Source organism: Leptosomus discolor, chromosome 17 (assembly GCF_034619465.1).
Source record: "Leptosomus discolor isolate bLepDis1 chromosome 17, bLepDis1.hap2, whole genome shotgun sequence".
NCBI classification, from domain to species: Eukaryota; Metazoa; Chordata; class Aves; order Leptosomiformes; family Leptosomidae; genus Leptosomus; species Leptosomus discolor.
The window spans coordinates 13,185,532-13,202,441 of NC_141407.1; the positions used below are offsets into that span (position 1 = coordinate 13,185,532).

The 16,910-nt window shown below is 39.9% G+C and overlaps 1 protein-coding gene across 4 annotated transcripts in view; it reads left to right on the forward strand.

The window, feature by feature from the left end:
- The window catches only part of GNAS (GNAS complex locus), a 157,780-nt gene that overhangs the window by 122,030 nt on the left and 18,840 nt on the right, over positions 1–16,910 (forward strand). The gene's annotated exons all lie outside the window — the stretch shown is intronic.

The following is a 16,910-nucleotide window of genomic DNA, read 5'->3' on the forward strand; positions in this document are numbered from 1 at the left end:
CAGTTTGTCTACTACCGCGTCTCTTAAAGAACATTTGATTAAATAAAATTTGTAAGGTTCTTTTTTGTTTGTTTGTTTAGGTAGACGTTAAAGGTAAATCAACAATTAGCTCTGTTTGAAAAGAGACCAGGGAGATAATTTTTCTATGACTTGCACAGCTCCAGGTCTTTAGGAGCCTCTTTGAAGTTTTGCCATTGTTTCTAGTGTGAATTTGTTTGATGTGTAGCAATGTCTTTTGCATTAGGTGACTAGTGTTTGATCATTCGGCATGGATCTTTTTGCAAGTTCAGTTTCTATAAAATAAAAAAACCTACAACATTTTAATTTTCTGTCAACTATCTAGTAGTTGACAGAATTTTGTCTTTCTTGTGTAAAGCTAATAGAAATGGGGAAAAAGTAGTTTTATTTCTGATAGTGTTTGGTTATCTGTTTGTTTCTGGTCAACTTATTAATAGTCAGCTTCTGTGAGGGAAGAAATAAATATCATTAAGCACTAAGGGCATTTTCTGTTGTCCTTTTTTGGAAGAGGAACAAATTTTGTTCTGCTCTGAATGCACAGAAGAAAGCTAAAGTTTTTATCATCCCTGATTGATGGACACTGACTTTTTCATGGGTCAGCAAGGGGGATGGCCTTCATGATGGTTTTACCATCCTGCTCCATCTAGTGGAACACTTAATTATACATCTTGGGCTGTTGAGCCAGAAATAAAGCTTGTACATTGCTCACAAATTACAGGTTGGTTGTTGGTTTTTTTTTTCCCCAAGATACCGTTGCTGTCTACTTCTAAAAATAGTTTTGTTAATTCTAATATTTAATCAATTTGATAGTAAAGCATCTGGCATTATCTTCTGGAAGAAGAAGGAGCTTTCTAATTGTTAGTCTTGGTAGTTCTTGTCCTTTCTGGCATTTTTGGTCATGCAGTGGCATTATTTTTAATAACAGGATCTGCAAAGTAACAGTTTTTTAATGGCAAAATGTTTGCTTGGAGGTTAATGTCACTTTGAAATTCTGAACTTTTTTACATTATTAAATTTCCAAGGGACCTGACAAAAATTACTTCCTGTAAAATCTGACATGATTGATACCTTGGAATTAACCTGGTGAGCGCACTTTAAAAAAAAAACAAGGCAGCAAAGGCAAAATATAAAATGTAGGTGAGATTTATCAAGTGAGGACTATTTTAATTTGAACGTGCAAGCTACTGTCATTAGGGCTAATAGAAGTTAAAAGAGAAAGGTGAGCAAACTGTGTTGGAGTTGTCAGTTTTTTCAGGGGAGAGTCTTGGGTTCTAAAAACGTTCCCCTTTTGAAGTCCCTGTTTAAAAGAAGAAAGGCATACTTAAAATGGAAGGCGGAAAAGTGGCTTTTCTCTTTCAAGATCAATCCAGCTTCCAAAAATCCGTTCTTGCTCTTGAAAGCTGAATAAATTCTTAAATATTAATGGATTCTTTGTTCGGTGAATGACTTTAAAATTCTAAGCTATGTTTTTTTGTTTACAAAAATTAACTTTTTATAGTTGTTTGTAGAATTTTGAAATTTTTTTTAAACTGTCATTTTTTTGAAGTGTAAATTGCTCAGTGTAAAGTTTGTCGTGGTATGGGCTCATTTAACATTCTGCCTTTTTTTTAAAGAAGAAGGGTTTTTTCACTCTTGGATGTGACATAGTTATATATAGGAAGTTTACAAGGAAATTATGAATGTTTAAAAATCAATTTTGTCTGTCTTTTAGCAGGGAACAGTGAGGAGTGTATATCTTACAGGGCTTTGTTTGGGTTTCAGAAATGTTAAAATCAAAATTAAATTGGTTTTGGTTTCCGGCAAACCTGCACAACATGTATGCAGAGCTTCTTCAGGGATCTTGAAGAGTTTAGGGGCTGATCTGGATCGCCAGTCCTCAGGGAGTGGGCACATTGCAGGGCTTGTGGTCTGCTTGCGTGGCAGCTCTTCCAGGCAGCAGACTGCGGCAGCACCCGGCATCCTGCCTGCTGTCTTCTGGGAACTGGCACAAGTCCTTTCCCTGCTCCTATTTCCATCTTTTGTTAATGGTGCGATAGTGGCAGTGGGGTTGTGGGAAGGCCGTGAGGACTTACCTACTTTCCTTCTGTTCAACACTGCCGCTTTTACACTTCTGCTTTTCAGGGATAAAACCTGGTTCTTCGTGTGGGCAGTGTAGGTGTAGTCCAACAGAAGGTCTTTTCAGAGTTAAGGACTGTATGGCATAGCTGCAGGATGCTGGAGCATCTTGAAAAGAAAGATGTTGGGGAGACGGAGGCTTAAGCTCTTGCAGAGTTTGTGCTGAGGACAGAAGGGAACTAGCTGATAAGTCAGGAGCTCTCCTGGATGAATGAAGTGGGGGTGGTGGGGGCCACTCTTGGCTTCTTGTCCTTTCCCAGGAAAGTGGGAAAGAATATAATTCTCAGGCTAACATGTTGCATCTACCTGACTTGAATGTAAGTATTTAGAGAGTCTGGCAATGGTGTCTTTCACCTGCTCCTGAGCACTACAGTACTTCCTGCTGACACGCTACAGGTTTTCAGTGTCTCCCCATAAGAAGTTAACGTTAATGCATGCTTTTGTCATTGTTGCACCAAGTTCCTGGTTGCATTGGCTCAGAAAAGATGACATTACCAAAAGCCACAGGTACCGGCCTGGCTTTCCATTTAACTGCAGTTGTGATCTTTGGAGGTATGAAGCTGGGAGGCCCGGTCGGTAACCTCATCTCCTGGAGAGCCCTTCTGGTATCCTGCCCTTTACCCTCGGGCTTATTGGCTGAAAGAAAATGTCACTTCGGAGGAACCCTGTTCATTTTGAAAGAGTAGCTGCCTCTGCTCATCATAAGCTTTACTGTACTTCCTGCCTCGGCATATTTTACAGTCTTGAGAGGCAGGGAAAGGAAAGGAGGCTGTTTCCCTTTTCTTAGCTGGACCTACTAAGTAATTAGTTTCAGTTCTGCTTTTGGAACAACATAGTCTGTGAGGTTGTCACCACTTTCTGAGAGGAATGCATTTTAGCTGCGAGGAGGGAGTAATGAGGGGACCAAATTTCATTGCTCTTGCATCTTGTGGGGATGTATACAGAAGAGAACGAACGTTTGTACTGAAGCTGCCATGTGATACCGCTCTTGGCTAATAATGAACAGAAGAGCGCAGAAGTGTCTAGAATATAGAAAACCCCAAATGGTGATAAATGATTTACCATCTTTCGTGTTTCTTCCCTGAAGGCACAGGATTGCATTTTATTTAGAATATATTACTTAATATTAAGAATATAGGAGCCATTTTCACTGTAATGTGCCAAATATATGCTGTTTGTCAAATATATGCCTTCTGACAAATATAAACAAACATGATCTCTTTGAAGTGCTGTTGTTGCTAATACTTCTACCTCCTTTTTCATTTGAGGAGCTCTGTTCTTAAAGCCTCACAAATACACAGCAGAGTAGTCAGAGTAAGTAGGATCTCTCCCATACCAATGTGCTGTTTGTGGCACGAGGGCATGGAGGATGCCAGCCCCGTCCTGTAAGGTCTGAGCCAAAGTCTGTGAATGTCCTGAAGAAAATTGCTTTGATGTCAGTAGCCGTTGGATTAGCTATGTAGCAAATCAAATGCAAAGCCTGGGTACACAAACCTCCTAGTACTTTTTCTGGACTTGCTAATATTAGACTGTGCCCACAGATCGTTGATTTTTTGCTTTAGTTAGCCTTGGCTTAGTTAGGCTCCTTGGCTACCAGTTTGGTTTTGTGCTTCATTTTACGCTACGATTTCTCTGCGTATCTCCTAGCTGGCGCTTCCTGGTTTTGGCTGGGGTGGAAAAGGAAATAATGCGAGAGACAGTCTTTGCAACCCATTTCACACCCTCCGATATCAGGAAGGGCTGGAAGCAGCATGAGGGAGCCCATTCTCACGCTATTTCCTGCTGCTGGCCGTGCCGGCTTGTCTCCTGCCGCCTGCCATTTCAGGGGAGGAGAAAGCACGGGGAGGTGGCTGGTCTAGGTGCAGAGTCACAGTTCCCAAATTTCAGCACCAGCAGAGCCCCTCCGATAGCTTGAAACTGCCCGGCTGCTCCAGAAGAGTTCTATGAGAAGTATTTTTGAAGGTGTTTGTTTTTAAAATGCCTATCAAAGAAAGCGGGGCAGTGTAGCTATTAGCTGACTGCTGTGCAGGGCTGCTAAAGGATCAGCAGAATTGGACACACTGTTTTTTTTAATCTCGAATTTGTTATGGATTGTATATTCTTTATATTTTTATTAAGATAAATGTTTTATTTCTGGATTTGCTGACTTGGAGAGAGCAGTTAAGAGCTCCAGTCTGACCGCTTAATGATTTTTCTTCTGTGTTCACTTCACTTTGTGATGAAGTTCGTGTCACGGAACATGTAAGGTGCATTGGCTGAAAGTCTCACCTTTTTAAATAGTGGCTGATTTATCAGTGGTATTACTGTTAGTCTAGTTTCTTATTCATATTATTTATTACTTTTTTTTTCTTTTTACTTTCTTTCCACTCAGTGTTATTTTGGCAGAGTAATTGCTCTTGTCTCCTCCAGCTCTGCAAGCTATGTCTGTGTACTCACATTCAACAGGACAGGAATTTCCCTGGCCTATATTCCTGGCATACATGAGCTTCTTACGGACACTAACAATTATATTGTTAAACATTCCCATGAGGAAGAATAATATTGCGGTCCCCTTTCACTGATCTAAAACTGATGAGCTTGCCTACTGCTGTGTGAATTCTTTGGTAAGTCAAAGAATAGACCCAGGTCATCTAACTTTTAAGCCTTAGTCTTTGTTATAAAACCCACCTTAGTTTTTCCTAGAGTGCTTAGAGATGACTGAATTAGGGTCTTCTCCTTACTCGTCTTCAGCCTGAGAGAATAGAGGATCATGTTTTAAACAAGGTTAAATTTCAGTTGAAAAAAACCAAAACCAAACCACAGCCCAGGTTATATTTTCTCTGCAATCCAGTGGGGTATTAGGTGCAGAAATAGGTTGCTGTAGGTGATGGGAAGCACAGTAACTCCTCTCTTTGCATGACTTTAGTGAAGTCACTACCAACAAAATGAGTCCAAATACATAAGCAGCTGAATTACACCTAAGTATTCCATGTGTCTGCCCTTTCTTGCCGACTGTCAATAGCAGGGATGTGCCTGCTGGCAAGTGCTGTGAAAACCAGATTACCTAAATTTAGCCAATAAATGGATTATGAATCCAACACATGTTCCCACTGTTGTCACAGCTAATCGTAAGTTCATAATTTCAAGCTACACCCAACCCCAGATAAATTTCTCTGTCTTCAAAATAAATTACATCCAAGTATGAAGCAAGATAAAACAAAAGGTGTCCTGGAAGAGCTTGCTTGAGTCTTACAAATTAGGAGCATCAATAAGTGAAAATACTAAAAGTGATGAGCTATAATGGCAGAACGACTTTTATGAGTCCAAAATGTGAATAATTTAAGAAGTCACGCCACAGACTTTGAGGTCTGTGCGATGCCCACCACATTATTCTGAATTGTTGTGAAATTTTATTCCTGTTTGCTCCAGGAATCTGATTGCTGCTTCCACTTCCACTCGCTCTGCCGCTCGTAACCCCCTGCACCCATCACCTTCCATTCATTTGCCTCTTTTATTTCTCCTTTGTTCCACACATCTGTTAATGTGTCAGTTCCTTTCTGGCCTTTGGCTGCAGATGCAACTTCCTTTCCCTGTCAAATTGTAAATATTAGGGATTTGCCTTCAGCTGGAGGCAGGGCTGACCTGATCTGAAGAGCACGAAAAAGCTGCTTTGGAACTTCTTCCCAATTTCTTGGCCCAGTCCTACATCCAAATAGTCACACTTTGCCTTTTGGTTCAAGTGTATCACTTGCCAATGCGTGCAAGAGTTAAGGATAAACCCTAGTGCAAGTGTTCACGGATGCCTGATTTGGTGGAAATGGATGTTCATTTCTCAATGTGTTAGATTTGCTTTCATATGCAAATGGAGCATTTGCTCGTACAACAGCTATGTCTTTGTTTCAGTAACAAATTCACATGCACAAAATTTGCTCAGATTAGACACATGCTTGCTCAAGAGTGTTTTTGAAACTTTGGCATGACTGTTAATATTTTATTTAAATAAAATTTGTCCGTAAAATAGTAAATCTCTGTGATTGTAAGTAGACATCCACATTATTTGTTCAATGGGTTGCTGTTTTGCTCTGACACAGATGAGTTTCATTTTGAATGGCAAAAGCACATCAAGATGGTGTCATGAAGGCAGGACTAAGTAACAAGCATATTGACGTTTTAGTTAGCTGGTGAAGAATACTGTGTTGAGTCCAGTTGGTGGTTTGCTCAGGATGTCTCTCTTGGCTAATATTTTGCTTTAATAGTCTGCTTTAAAACCAAAGGTGATGTTCTCAGAAAATCTCAATGTATGAGTAACTACTACTGCATGAACCTAAGAATGATGCAGCTTCATAAGATAATTCTGTACTAAAAGTATTTACAGCTCAGAAGTCTGTAGACAAAGTTGTTCTGTAACCTATTTCTTGATGGTTTGCCTATACCCATAGAGTTAATCAACATAGAGTTTAAAATCATTCGCTAAAGAGAATAACAGATTCCTTGTTACTATTGGTAAAAATGTCAGATTGTGTTGTTGGATAAAGAATATTGTGCTTGCATCACCAGATGATTTAAAGCATTTTAATAAATGGGTAATACAGATAAATGACAACATATGCATAAGCCCTGAGACTTCTATTTCAAAAAGATAAAAATCATCTTGAGCTTTTTTGAAGCAAACATCAGATGCATATTTTTCTAATTGCTTTCAAGTCTGTTTGGTTCAGTAGTGTCTGGACTTCTTAGTCAACAGATTTCTGATACCTGTCCATGCTTCTGCTTTTTTTGGGGGGGGGGCACTGTTCTTTGCAACATACAAATTCAAGTGCAGTGGAATTTTTTTGTGGGTGAAGGGGAAGAGTTGAAATGCAATGCAGCAGGAGATGGAATATAAGTCAAAACATTCTGTTAATTAAACTTTTATCAATGTCTGTATTTTAATGGCAACAGGTTCCCTATTAGTTCCCGCTGTTCCCTTTTCCTGTCCTCAAAGTTTTTGTTGTGGCAGTAATTAATAGTTTGAGAGAATATGCTAGAAATATGTGAAAAAACATCTTTTGTTCACTGAGGCTTTTGGAAGAGATGCTGTGAATATTGTATTGGTCTCTTGCTCTGTTGATAGGTACAAGTTTGTAATAGAATGAGAATTGGTGAACTACACTGGCAGGGTGCTTGTTCTGCACACAACTGTGTGATTTGTGTGCATGTGCGTACCCAAGGCTAAACATATCTGGGATTAGTTATTCAAAACAGTTAGAGTTGCCACCTTGAACAGTAGTGTTTCCAACTTTTAGTTAAGCCCATGTGTAGGGTTGATTATTTTTGGTTGATTTTGGTTAAGTTTTGAGACTTCATAAATCATTTTCCATGTAATTAAAATGACCGATATTTTTCAAACAACTAATATATTAGTAAACAAGATTTTGTGTATGCATTCAGAGCCCTGACTCAATGCGCAGTCCATTTTGAACAATTAATCAGTAGTGTTATAGACTTGACACAAAATAATTTATTCAAGAAATTAGTACGTTGCATTGTTAGGCAAGATCATTAAATGCAGCTATTAATTTAGCATTACTACACAGGTTTTTTTCTTTCATGATTGTAAAGATTAAGAAAAATTCAATAGCCTGGATTCTTCCTTATAGGAACTCTCTTAAATTAAATGGAGTTTCTCCCACTGTGAGTTAATTCATTAACAACAGGTTTCACAAATACTGCTGATTGCATAGATTCCTTGGTGTTCTGCCCTGCGGCCTTTCATCCTTTAAGTGATGCCATGCATTCCTGGAGTGAGGGGATCTCACTATTGTAGTAAACACTAGTGCAAAGCTGATAAACACACAATTAGTGCATTTACTGCAAGACAAGCCCAACGTTTGACAAGGTCTGACACGTTCAGGAAGTCAGGCAGTTGGCAGAGCTGTGTAGCTGCTGAAAGCTCAAGATTCTTTGGATTGCTTGCACTGTACACGGATCTCGCAGATGGTATTGCCCTTTTTTCTGTATTTTTTCTAATTTTCCCTAGGCACAGAATATACTTCTTTTACTGGAAAGTGCAACAAATTCACCCCAAAAATAACGCTATTTGCTGCTGGTGAAACTTCTGTAATCTCAGTTCTCAAAAAACCACCCATACTTTGAATAAATTTGAACCAGTAAAATGGTAGATTATTGTGTACACAGTGATCCTTAAATCCTCTGGGTTTTGTGAAGGCAGGTAGTAGTCTGTGTGTTACCATGAATTAGTTGGGATGAGAAGTTAAAATAAGAGGAGGAGCTTTGCTTATGTAAACTCTGTAAGGTTGGCGTGCACCTAGGGTGTGCTAGATTTTTGCATTTATTGAAGTTTTACCCATTAATTTAAGAATATGCTCGGTTTTACTGTAAAATTCCCGTAACTCTATTAAAAAACGGAGCAAACAACATCTTGAATTGTTAGTATCAGATTTCATGGTGTAGTGGTCTTGGATTACTCTAGTGGTGTAAAAACCATAGCTGTCAAGTGTTGAGAGTCAATCAAACAAAACTCGTGTTACTTCCTGAGAATTAGTTGTCGGCTCACCCTTTCCACTCATGCTTTTGCAACCTCCCTTTGTGCAAACAGAAAAAGCCCTGAACGAGGTTTGTTTTGAGCTGTGATTCGAACAAACAATTCAGTATGATAGAGAAACAAGTGGAGTAAAAGACTTCCATACTGGCTGGAGCAGCCTTGACTAGGAATCCCTCCTGCAGGAGAAAGATCTGCAGGCAAAATTACAAGGCAAGCCAGAAAGAAATGCTTGAAGAACTGAGAAAGAGTGCAACGTTGATTGCATCATTTTTGCATTCCCTATGTAACAGCTAGGCTGGCGTTCCCCAGGTGGATTTGGTGGTAGGAGTGCTGGGACAGCTGATGGAGTGCTGGGCTGGCTGCAGGGTGCTGGTGAAGGGGAAGCCCCTCGGGTCTGGCTGCTGCTGTGGGAGGCACAGTAAACGCGGCTCCCGCAGGACATGGCTTGCTGAAATGGTGTGCTTCTCCAGGCGCTCCGATAGCCCCGAACGTGGAGCAGGTGTGACTAGTAGTCTTAGGATTTTGCCCCTTGGTGGGTGAGTAGCGGCTGGAACTTTTTGCCTGACCTTGGCATCTGCTGTTTCTGATGTTCACCATCAGCAAGCACGACAGCATTCGGAGTATGGTTTTGTTTTTTTTTTTTTACGAGAGCTCTTATGGCTTATGCTATATTGCTGCAGAAAAGGGACATTTCAGGATTAGAAGATGACAATTAGGAGAATACTTTTATCAAACCAAGACCTAAAAAGATATTGTAAAACCTCATTAAAGACTTTTTAAAAGGGAATTAAAAGCAACAGTGTTCCAAAAGATAGGAGGCAACAGAAAACTTCTGATACAAGGATGAAATGAGGCCAGTACGTTTGCTGGTACCATGTGAAAGCGCCAGGTTCGATTCCCAATTATTCTCTGAGCTGAAACACTGTAAATACATCCCTGCCAGACCCAGGGAGAGGGAGCACTTGATGCCGTTGACTTGAACCTTCTCTCCTTCCTTTTCCTCTTCTGTGAACACCACTGTTTGATGATACACCGAAGCCTTTCCTTCGCTGGGGACTTAAATTTAAATTTCTTTTGTCTGGGTGCTTGCCTGCATTCACAGGTATTGCTAAACTTATTATTTTTGAGAGACCCCTGACAAAGCTGTCTGCAGTACCTTTAGTGTAAATATACCAGCAGGCTCAAAAGCTTATTGAGACAGTGTGTTTGCATGTGGAGAACATCATCATAAAGCCCTTACTTCAGGAGGGGCAGGCTGAAAATTAAAAAATAGATTAAGCTCATATTAGGTGAGCAAGTTTGTCAAACTGAAGCTGAACTTAAGTATTCTTTAAGTGCTTTTTATAGTATGTGACTAAATCGTAAATAAACTGAAAGAAATTGCTAGCTAATTTTACATGTGATTAAGAATAATTTTATAGGCAGGATGTAATTGATTTTGTGATTTGAAATACCATTTTTGAACCGATTCCTCTGTAGTATATTATACATTGATTTTTTTGTCACTGAAACGTGTTAAAATCAGTTGTTATAGTTAAAAACGATTCTGTGTTACCTATATTTGTATTGTGGTACACTAATTAAGTCTCTGGGAAGGATATCCACCAATAAAGCTGAATTGCAGTTTACCCTTTATGCAAGTGAGGGTTTTCAGTGTCTGGATGGTCATTTACGCTTGAAATGTGTTGGCTGCCCCGTAAATTTTCTGTGAAGGCTGTGAAGTGCCTTGGGTACTCTGCAAGGTTCCCCTTCCCCCAAAGGGCTTATGTAAACTGCAGCCGCAGTAAAAGCTAGCGGAGGGTTATTTTTAGCAAGGCTGTTGCAGCTGGGGGAGGGAGACAGCCTTGGGTCCTGGAGGAGGGTCCGCTGAAGGAGCGTGGTGCTTGTAGGAGCTGCACCCAGCCCGGTTCAGGTGGCCGAGCAGTGCTGTATGAACTTTGCCAAGAGATTCATGGTTTTACAATTAAAAAAAAAAAAAAAAAAAAAAAAAAACCAAAACAAAAAAACCCTTCTGAAGCCTAAGTAATTTTTGTAGGTAAACGAAAATGGAAATACACACACAAAATCCCTGCAAAGTGTATTAATTTGCTAAAGTTGTTAATATATTGCTGAAGTTGGTAATCCTTAGAAAGTTGCTGAAGACCATGTCTGGAACACGCTGTCCACCTCTTGCTTTTATGGCACCTCAGTGGGATTTTAATTACTCATTTTACAATGTTACAAAATCAGGGACAGTGTGGAAAAGTTAGGAAAAATCGTGAAGCTTTGTTGCTGGCAAAGAGATTTTCTTACATAGCTTCATAAAGCATGTGGCTGTTCTCTGGGTATTCTGCCATCAAATTGAGTCTCAAGAGTGAACCAGTTTTGCTCGAGTCTACTGATTGTTACGTTATTTTGGTCTTTTCGTTAGCTGTGCCTATCAGTATGTGGGCTATGAAGAACCGATTTTGCAGTTCAGGTGTACAGTCTCAGTTCTTTTCTCGGTTCAGCCTGAACAGCTTCTCTTCACCATTTCTGCTGGAGGGCTCGCTGTTCACCTGTGTTCCACAGAGCTGGACTGCTTTAGGATCCACAGATTTTGTTGCTGAAGGCTGGACTTGGGTGAAACTTAATTTCCCCATTTGTAAATTGGTGGTGTGATATGTCTCTCCTTCATGAAGAATATAAAATCTCACCTCTGCAAAAAACATGGAATGATTTTGGATAGTGTGAGGTTTTAAATGAGATCAGATGAGTGAAGGATGTTGTTGTTCAATCTTTCATGGTACTAGTGCTAAGAAGTATTGCAATGTCATCAAGAATCTTGGTATGATGAAGTCGTTCTGTAGAAGGGGTGAGAGGATGGATTTACAGATCTTTTCCTGTCTTACCAGCATAGATGATATATTCCCTAAATGGACATTCCAGACTCTAGATCCTACTATATCACATGAAAATGTAGATATTAGTATGTTACCAGCGTATTTTTAATGCTAACTCAAATTCTCTACCCCTATTGTTAAAAGTTTGTTTTAGAAATAAGGCATATATAGTATGTATGAAGTGCGGAATAGTCTTATGTGAGGTTACATGCTCATTATTGTCACAGTGTGTTATCAAGGGAAGCAGTAATTAAAATGTCTTGTTTTAAAAAGCTATTTGGAGAAGAACGTGTCAGATTATAACTCACTTTATTGTGATTTATGTGGCTCATTCAGTAAATTTGCAAATATCGATATGCTCGGTGCTGTGAATTCCTCTGTGCTCTTTCCAGAGCTCTTTGCTAGGTGAGATGCTTGACCCTTCACCGTTGCCTTTGGAGTACTTCACTGTCCGTCTCCCCTCCACGGAGCTGAACTACTCTAAGATGGAAGCAGTTTGTTATCATTTATCGTTTTCACTAGCTCTTTTCGGACATTACGAGCTCCGTTTCTGTTTTACTCTCCACCTTGTCCTTGTGCAGGTGGGTTGTGAACTGTGCGGTTGCATGGAGGCAGTCCCTGCTCATGAGGAGGGTGACTGGGGGACGGGCAGGGAAAAACAAGGCAAGGCAGGACTGGACAGGTCAAAGCAGAACTGCTTTCATTAAACAAAAAAAAACAAAACCAAAACCAAACCAAAACAAAAAAAAAACCAAAAAAACCCACAACAAACCAACAAAACCCAACCAAACTCCAGGCCTGGCCCTCAACCAGTTTTTAGGATCAGAAAGGTGTTGAGCCATTCCCCAGTTTCAATCTGATTGGAGCCAAGCCTTAGCAGATGCTTGGGAAGCTGTAGCTCCACTGCTGCTTAATTGCTTCTTGTTTTGAAGGATAATTAGGAACTTTATTTAAAAATAGTAACTTTAGTGTTCAGTCCATTAAATTTGTCACCAAGATAATTTCATTAGACTCCCAGCTGTTTTCTTATTGGAATTAAGAGCTAAAAATAGGTAGGATTTCTGCTGTTCTGTGTAGAGGCTGGTACCTCCATTTCAGCTCTGACTTTCCCTAATGATGTGAAATCTGTTTGTTTCCCTCAGAGCTTTCTTCTGGGCGGTATTTAAGAAGGTCCTGCTAATTATGCCAAAACTGTGCGCTGTGGTTGTCTGATAAAGTCACGTGGCTGTAAAGAACATGAAACTGATTTCCCTCAAGACAAGTCTTACAAATGAAAGATTAGTGCCGCACCCAGTACATTTTTCTATTTTCACCAGTCTGTAAGAGATGTTTGTAGTAATTCAACAAATACCTTTTAAAAACAGGCAAACACATGCTAATGAACACAGGTTTGTTACTGTTATTATAAGGGGTGCGATTTACCCTCTCAGTTCAGTTCTCATGAGCAGTCCCTTTGTTGTGTGTAATTGAAATCACAGTGTAGATTGTGAGATAAAGTGACAATTGCCATGTTTAGATTGTATGAAACATGGTGGTTTTTCGAAACAAAACTCTGTAATTACCAGGATCTGTACAAGCATATGCTGCTTTTACACGTATATGGATTACAGGACAAATCCGGTTGTACTGTCCACATTTAAATAGTGTATCTTTTATGTTCTGAACTGTTTCACATTTATTCCTAACATCCATACCACTGGATTAATGCTGGACATGCAGAAAACTGAAACAGATTTTTACTCTACAGTTAGACACAAGTATATCTATGTAAATGTATGGCATTTTCCCTGAATACTTACTTAGAAATCAGTAATACATTAGAAAAGTTGCATTTTTCAATTGTGATGTTAGTTGAAGATGTTTTTTCTTCCTTGGGATACCTTTTGACTGTGACTCCACTAAGTATCCGTAGCTTACGTTGATAAAAATGAATGTAGGTAACAGGAGGAGGTTCTACTGGAGAGCAGTGTGGGGCTTGGGTGGCTGTTTTTTTTCCTTTTTAAAGGCTTGGCGTTTGGAGCCACAATCAAGAAAGTCAGTGACCTGAATGTAAATTGTATCAGCCTTTTTTTTTTTTTTTTTTTTGTTCTTCCCCATTCTGTTGTCTTTAAGCAAAGAAACAGAAAATCATAAGATGTGTTAATAAAATGCAGGTCTCTGAAAATCGAAGTGGGCTCATTCAAATGAGGGAATTAATGCTTCTCTGCAGAAGTATTCCAGTGATGTTCCCTTAAAACCTGTATTTAGATGCAGTGTATAATTCTGGCATGGCTTATTAGCATCTTGGATCTTTTTTTATTTTCTCATCTGTGTGTTGGCAGTGTGTTCCATGGACTTCCTGTGCATGTGCCTTTATACAAAGAAGATAACTGTAGTTTTACAAGCTATAGGATCTAAACATGGGTGGGATGGGGTGAGGGAAAAGTGCCATATTGAGAGCTCTGCACCTGTCACTAGTTTTGAGCATCACAATCAATACAGGGCAGCTACTGTGTTCAAGATGCTGCAAAAATGTCTTAGGTTGGAAAATGTAGAAGAAAACAGAAACAGGCTATATTTAGTAGTTGCATATGATTACTTCTGTGTAATGTATCGGTTGCTGCGCTGAGGCACCATTTTTTGTGGTGAATCTAATAATTTGCTGCTGAGTAGAGGAAGTGGAGTTAAAATAGTGTAGTGTGATAGAAGCTGTGTTTCACGTATGGTTATGTTTATAGACAGTGTATATAAACACCTGACATGGTGTGAGTAATGTAAGAACACACCTCCTTTTCACCAGAACCATTGAGTTTTCTCTCCAGGCTTTCTCCCGATCTGACCCATCTGATCTGAGCCTCTTCCACCTTGCAGCCTTTGCTGCTGCTGTTAGTGTAAACCATGATCCGGAAGCTCTAATTATAGTAATGCAGAACAAATGGAAATCCTGGAATTGTCTGCAGCACGCTTAAATCGCATAATTTCTAGTTACAGGTATCGGAGCAATAGGTGAACCAGTCCAGGCTACAGCTGGGGTCACAACTGTTCCACAAGAGCTGCTGTATGCCTCTTGCTTCCTAGCACTGCTTTCAATTGCACATTTATTACCAGATCTGTGGGCTGTGAACGTCAGGTGCCCACTAAGTTTTAGGCACAGGCTGCAACACTGAGTGGTGCTGTACATCTTTAGGTGCTTCTTTGCAGTAAGACATTATAAGAAGGTTCTCGGTTTATGTCTTTGTGCAAAATAATAGACTTGGGTATTGAGCACAGCTTTGTGAGGGTGACCAAAGCCCCAGCTGGGTTCATAACCCCTTAACCTATGTTGATGTGGGAATATGCACTGCATTTGGGGAAGAGAAATAGTCTTAGACCCTTTCTCATCTTTCCTGCTGCAGCAATTCTACCCATGATTTTTAGTGTCTGTTTTAGTTCGGCTCTTCTCCTGAGGCTGCTTAAATGTTCCTTTCATGTAGAAGAGGAAATTTTTAATCTGTTAATAAATAATTTAGGTTTAAGGTTTCAGCCATTTGAAATGCAAACATGAGACACTGCCCTCTGCAGACAAAGAGATGGTCAAGATGTGTGTCCCCTCTGCTGGAATCTTACAGCTTTTAGTCATTCAGTGGAATTCGGAAATTTTCTGGAACTTGAGTGCACACCTTGGGCTCTTCAGTTTGGCTTTTCTTTCCTTGGATTCCCCGCTGACGGGCTGTGTGTGGGGGCGGGGAGTCCGCCCACTTGTGGTGCAAAAATGAGTTGTTATTCATAGCTTTGTGATACTTTCTTTTCAGTGTAATAAATAGAAAAGCATAAACCAGCATCACTGGAGTTTCAGAATTAATACCCACTAAGATGAAATTCTTTTCCACCTCTCAGTGTGCATAGGTAGAGCTCACCCCACCATTTTGTACTTGCTTCACAACCATAACGGCTAGAATATTTCTTTCTCCTTTTTCCTTCCCCCCCATCCTCTGAGGAAAGGGGGACTAAAGTTAAGGCTTCTAGAGAACGTGGCAGTAAAAATAATTTTAACAGAATTTTGTACAGTATACCTCAGTGCGGGTATTCTTTTCAACCTCAGTAGAAGGGTGATTCTGATCAAGGCCCTGGCACTGCCTGGGAGCACAGAGACCCATGTCAGAAGAGAAGGATGGGGCTCTGGGAGAAGACTCCCTGCCCAGGCTTTCTCAGTCCTTGGCCTCTGTGTAAAGTCTGATGATAAGGAGACCAGTGAGGATGCTGAGACTGCAAGGGCAGTGTGTATGTGTCACCTTTAGTACCTCCTGAATCTTAATATTCTCCTGAGTGTAAGGTTCCATTTCCAAAAGGCTCCATAGAGCTATCTGTTCTGCTATTGAAGGTTTTTAAAGTTATGATGCTGAAATAATTATGTTCTATGAGCAATATATTTAGTAATTGTTTAGGTAATTACACCACTTTTGTAGAACTGTGAGAGAGTCAGTAGAGCTAGTTTAAAAGAACTAATTTCACCTGAAGCAGCTGCAGTATCACTTCCTCGTTGTAACATTGTCTTAAGCTAAAGAACAAGGGATTTAAAAAATCCTTCCAAAATTTCCCTTCACCTCCTTTTTCCTGTGCCCTCGCCCAACAACTCTTTCTCACGCATGCACATCCGTCACCCACACACGTCTCTGCACACTTAACTCCAGTCCTGTCTCGGTTCCATCTTTTGCAGCACCTGATTGCTTGTCTGTGAGTCAGGGAACAGGGATGGAAAACCTCTCTGTGCCGAAACCAACAGACATGACTCTTGGCTGAGAGAGAAGACAGGCTAAGGTTGCGCCTTGTCAGGGATTTTAATTTTCCTGTGTATGCTTCGTTCTAAATTCTTTATTACTTCAATCTCAGAAGCATGCAGTTGAGAAAAGTTTGAGTTAAAAAAAAAACCCACGTTTTGCAAATGTTAAAGTATTTTTGAAAATATAAAGTATATCCTACTGTCTGGTTTACAGACATTTGAATGATTAGAGCTTTTGGTACTGTTTTTGAGATCTTCTATAGCCAGTCTTGTGTTTTGAGAGATGAGATTTAAAGGAGTTCGTGTGTTTATAATGATTAAAATTCTGCTTCAGGACAAGTTGAGTCGAGTTAGCAGGTCAGTGGGAAAGAGAGGGGGAAGGGCCAAAATATTTTATTTAAAAGCTTCTAAAATGGCATATCATGTCACTTGCTAAATCAGTGCTGTTTGTGAGCCTTTGTAATACCCAGTATTCTGTCAGGTGTCCCTTTTAACTGTAAGCTTAAAAGGATAAATATTTGAATGCAGTTTGGGGAAATATTCCATAGTCAATGACTCTGTATTGATGTTATCACAGACAGCATGTGAGTAAGCAAAGGTGGAGTGTCTGTATTAGATTTTCATTTTAAGAGTAGCAAAAATCTCATCAAAGAGC